A 6,000-nucleotide genomic window follows, 5' to 3' on the forward strand; every position below is an offset into this window, starting at 1 on the left:
TCCTTAAAAGAAAATACATATGTCGATCTTGTCAGAGAATTTTACCTAAATTTGGAGTACAGCAATGAAACAGTGAAATCCACAGTGAAAGATGTAGACATTAGCCTAGATCCTGTGCTTTTGGGGCAGATACTTCATTTACCATGTGAGGGGTATACCAACATAGAGCTCTCAGTTAAAGAGGAAGGAATAAATGTTATCCTGGGGAGAACCTTCACTGGAAGTCTGAACAAATTAGAGACAAAAATTCTTTCTATTGAGATGAGACTGCTACACCACATGGTAACCAAATTATTTTTCTCTAGAAGTGGTAGACACGATCTTCTTTCTGGTAGGGACATCTGTATTATGTACCATGTGATCACACAAACCCTCCTGAACCTCCTTGCATTGATGTTTGAGGCCATGAAAGAGACCTTGAACAGGTCCAAGGCACACTTGCCTTTTGGTATGGCTCTCACTTTAGTTTTTAGGAGGTTCGGAGTTAGTTTTGAGGGGGAGGCTGTAGCTAGACTATCCCACTCCGACACTATCAACCGTCACACATTGCACCACATGGGTTTTTCTAAAACTGATAGTGGTTGGATAAAAGGTGTGGAAGAGAGAGCTGAGGATAGAGCAGAGGAGGAAGGACCATCCTCACCCCTTCGTGATCACAGAGCAGCATCACCAAATATTCATTTTATTTCTGATCACGAGGCTGGCCCGTCAGAGTCTGCGAAGAGACATACTTCAGTTCTACAGCCAGACAGCAGGGCACATCCTTCGGAGCTCAGATTGACAGATGATCAGATTGAGATGATATCCCAGCGTGTAGCCTCCATTCTATCTCGACAGTTTGGTACTTCAGTCTTTGCACAAGGATCAACATCTCAGGATGTATCTGATCAGACACTGATCCCTCACATTTTCACTATTTTCTAGATGATTATTAATCAGTTGGTACGCATTGAGCAGTTTGAGGGTTGTATATTGAGACTGACTGGCAGAGTACTTGACTTGCAGGGACAAGTATTAGCTCTAGCCCATCCACAGCCACATGAGAGCATCATAGAGGTCTCAGACCTATCTGCAGAGGCGGCCAGACTTTTAGGAGTCTTAGAGAGTAGTTTTGACTTCTTGAGGAGAGAGATCAGGGGCTCTAGTGAACATGCTTCTACTCAGTTCAGTGCCCTGATGCAGTCTGTCTCGAGAGCTTTGAATCTTCTGGACACCATCAGACTCTCACTCGTAGCTCGGTCCATAACTTCTCAGGCTTTAAGATCTTCTCACCCCTCTACTCGTGCTGGCACCTCTATCCGTGGCCGAGGCAGACGTGGTCGAGGTCGAGCTCGTGGACATGATCCTACATCTCCTCACCCTATCTCTGATTCATCAGACTCCGATCCTTCCAGTCATGACATCTATTAGATCCAGTGTAGTCTGTCCTTTCTTTTATTTTTGTCTAGGATCTATCTTGTGGGCTATGTAATGTGTTGACTGATTGACTTTTGGATAGTTTCTATCCATGAATTTTGTACTCTAAGTTGACTCATATGTATTGAAACATCTATGTATTCAGTCACTTTTTGAATATATATATATAGATATTTTGACCTTCAATGAATGTCTATGAATGTGATCAAATTGAATTGCTTTTAATTATTAGATACGAAAAATAACTTATATTTGTGTTATGAAATACTATGAATTGCAATATCTTCTAAATGAGCAAATTGGTATATCTTTTATGTTTGCTATATTGAGGGGGAGTAAAACAATAAGCAATAGAGAAATAAGCAATCAAAGAAGGAGGCTAAAGAAGTAAAATTGATCCCATCAAAAAGAAGGAATAGAGAAAATATGTCCTTAAAAAGGAGAGTAGAGAATCTTAGTTGATGCTGTCAAAAAGGAGGAGTAGAGAATCAAAATCAAGATTGAGCAATAAGCAATAAATCAAGATTGAGCAATAAGCAATAAAGAATGAGCAATAAGTAAATTGCTAAGGAAATGGAGACATGTGTCAAAGAATCAAAATCATCAGCTATTTTTTTTCAAGCAAATAAACTTATAAGCAAATTTTAAATTTTTAACAAATTTCAAATTTATCTTCAAACTGCTTATGATGTATTTCGTTCAAATACTTGGCTATAATATTTAAGTGATGCATCTTCATAAATTTGAAATTCATGTTCAATACTTTATATATGCTTTTGCTCAAGTGTTTTGTCATCATCAAAAAGGGAGAGATTGTTGCTCCTTGAATTGATTTTGATGATTACAAAGCATTTGAGGAGATTACTAATGATTTTGATTTAGAAAAAAATTTATTATATTTCAGGAGCAAAATCATAATTTTATCAGACCTTATTCGGAAGCCTCAAGAGCAAGAACAAAAGATGTGTAATCTATTGGAGGTAATTTTAATATTTTTGAAAGTATATTTTGTAAGAAAATTAAGTTTATATTTTTGAGTCGACCCCATGAGTCGACTCATGGCTAAAAGGACTGAACGGCATGCAAAATTTTTGGCTGGCACACTCTGTGAGTCGACCCCTTGGCATGAGTCGATCCTATGAGTCGACCTCTACTGCTCTGCAGGCCAAAATTATAAAACAGTCATTTTTTGCTCTTTTCCACAGAGATCGACCCCATGAGTCGACCCATGAGCATGAGTCGACCCTATGAGTCGACCCCTGTGACGAAAAATTTCTGCAATGGCTAGTTTTTAACCTATTTCGATTGTATTTAATGCTCATTTAATATGCTCTAACGGCTCTATTTCAGTCCAGATTACTCTCCACCATTATTTGAAATTATAAAGGATACTTAAAGAAGGGAATCAAAAACATGAAAGAGATTTGAAAAAGGTTCTTCAAGCATTCATTTCAACCCTAAGCAAGAGCACACTTAAAAAGTTCAAGAAGTTTTTATTTCAAGTTCATCAATTCCTCAAGAGCTCATTCAAGTCTCCAACCACCTTGAGAAAATCAGAAAGAGCTTCCTTCTAATTATGTAAAGTGTATTTAAAGCACTATTTACTCATTAAAGGAGCTACATCTATACTTTTATGTGATTAACTCCTATACTCTATTTTTGAGTTGTTTATTTTGTTTTGGAAGGAATCCAAAACGTGGAAAGGTTGATCCGAACCTTGAATCGGATTGTATTGGGTTGGCTTGTATCTGAAAAATAAGTGTTCTAGCTTGTGATAGCTAGAGTCGGAGGTTCCGACGTTGTATTCGGGTTGAATACAGTCTAGTGGATTTAAATTCTCAAGTAGAAACTTGGGGAGTGGATGTAGGTGCAAGGTTAGCACCGAACCACTATAAATTTTCTTGTTTGTATTGTGCTTCTTGCTCTCCTTTTAAATTTCTTTATCCTCTTGCATTCTTGCATCCAACTTTTACACCTTGCATAAATTACACTCTCCATACTTATCTTGCTCATTGTTAAATAATCTTCATATTTGTAAGTTAAGTTTAAATTTTTTAAAATCTAATTCACCCCCTCTCTTGGGTTGCATAGCTGGACAACAGATGATCAGTCAATCTCAACTAAAATCACAGGTTCAGTTCCATAGGTGAGCCAAAAAAAAAATTTTCCTATCAAAATCCGATACGTGGTTCAGTGTGCCCATAGTATACTATGTAGCTCTTCAGCCCACAGCTCCTTTATTTCAGTAAGCCTTGTCTTCAAACCATGAAGGATAATTTTATTGGTTACTTTGGCTTCACCATTTGACTGCAGATGTCTAACAGAAGTGAGTTGGTGATCAATATAAAACTTAGAGCAAAATTTTTTGAACTTGAGGTTGTCAAACTACCGATCATTATCAGTGAAGATGATCTGAGGTAAACCAAACTGATATATTATAGATTTTCAGATAAAATTCTATATCTTTTTCTCTGTGATGTAAGCTAAAGATTTTGTCTCTATCCATTTTATGAAATAATCAATGGCTACCATCAGAAATTTTTTTTGGCCTGCCGCTATGGGGAAAGCCCCAGTATATCCATCCCCCAAATTACAAAGGGTCAAGGAATGATAATAAAAATAAGCTCAGTAGCATATTGATGTTGGATGTTAACATACCTCTGGTATTGGTTGCACTTGTTGACAAGATCAACTGCATCCTTTTGAATAGTTAGCCAGTAGTAATCTTATCAGATTACTTTATAGGTAAGTGACCTACCCCCCAGATAATTTTCACATCCCTTCATGTACTTCTTGAAGTACGTAGTTAGCTTCAGATGGTGCCAAGCATCGAAGTAGAGGAAGAGAATAAGACTTTTTATATAAGTAGTTTCCTTGAAGGATATATCATGGAACTTGTCTTTTAATACTCTTGGCCTTGATTGGATCATTGGGCCAAACTCTTTTAGATATATAATCTACTAGAGGATCAATTCAACTTGACTCATGATCGACCTGAAATATAGAGAGCACCTCAATACTAGGCCTATCCAACTGTTCAATCAATACTTTTTGATTTAGTTCAGAAAAATCTAAAGTGGCGAGGTGCGATGGAGCATCAGTTCGGATATTTTTTGATCTAGAAATTTAGAGCACTTCAAGCTCTTCAAAATTTTTGGATAGCTTTTTGATATTCTGTAGATAACGAGCCATCGTAGAATCTTTGGCTTTAAATTGACCCCGATCTTGGCCGACAACAAGTTAAGAGTCTGTAAAAATTTTTTATTTTTTGACTCTAAGCTTTTTTATCATTTTGAGATCCATCGTTGGGACTTGATATTCAGCACCATTATTGGAAGTGTAAAAATTGAACTTCAAGATCTGTTTAGTTATGAACCCTTCAGGACTAGCCAGAATTAAACCGACACCACTTTCTTGAAAATTCGAGACTCCATCCATATGTAAAGATCAGAATGAATCATCACTTTCAGGATTTGTTGGAATTGACCCATCATCTGAAACAGTGAACTCTGCAACAAAATCAACTAGTAGCTGATCTTTAACTGTAGTTCGAGGTCGATAGTGGATATTAAATTTACTGAGTTCAATAGCCCATTTGGCGATCCAATCCAAAGTGTCAACTCTTTGCAATATCGATCTGAGCTGCTAGTCTGTCAATACTGCAATGGTATGAGCTTGAAAATAATGTCTGAGTCTCCATGTTGCCATGATCAAAGCATATATTATCTTTTCGATCATTTTATATCGGATCTCTGCATCTCACAATAATTTACTGGTGTAGTAAATAGGTCTTTAAATGCCCATTTATTTTCGAATAAGAACCTAACTAACTGTATAGGGTGAGATGAAAATATATATGTATAGCTCTTCACCTTCGATCGGCTTATAAAGAAGAGGTAGAAAGCCAACATATTTCTTAAAATCTTCAAAAGCAGTCTGGCATTCTTCTGTCCAGCTGAAATTTTTGATATTTCTTAATATTTTAAAGAATGGGAGGCATCTTTTAGCTGATCTGAAAATAAATCTACTGGGGACTACCATTAGTCTAGCGAGCTGCTGGATTTCTTTGATGAAAGTCGAGCACATCATTTTAAGTAATGCTTGAATCTTTTTAGGATTAGCTTCTATTCCTCTTTGATTAATAAGAAAGTCAAGAAACTTATCTGAGCCAACTATGAAGATAAATTTGTTAGGATTGAGCTTCATCTGGTGCCTTCTTAGTTCTTCAAATGCTTCTTTTAAATTGGTAATATGTCAGTCCTCTTCGGTGCTCTTTACTATCATGTCATCGATATAAACCTCCATATTTCGATCAATTTATTGCTTGAAAATTTTATTGACGAGATATTGGAATGTAGCACCTACATTTTTAAGATCAAAAGACATCGTTTTGTAACAATACAAATCTCTTTCAGTGACAAAGATAGTATTTTCTTCATGTTTCAGAGCCATTTTGATCTGATTATAATCTGAAAAAGTATCCATAAAGCTGAGAAGCTTGTGATCAAAGATAGCATCTACGAGTTAATCAATCCTCGATAGAGAAAAACTATCCTTCGGACAAGTTTTATTGAGATCTTTATA

Source organism: Elaeis guineensis, chromosome 5 (assembly GCF_000442705.2).
Source record: "Elaeis guineensis isolate ETL-2024a chromosome 5, EG11, whole genome shotgun sequence".
NCBI classification, from domain to species: domain Eukaryota; kingdom Viridiplantae; phylum Streptophyta; class Magnoliopsida; order Arecales; family Arecaceae; genus Elaeis; species Elaeis guineensis.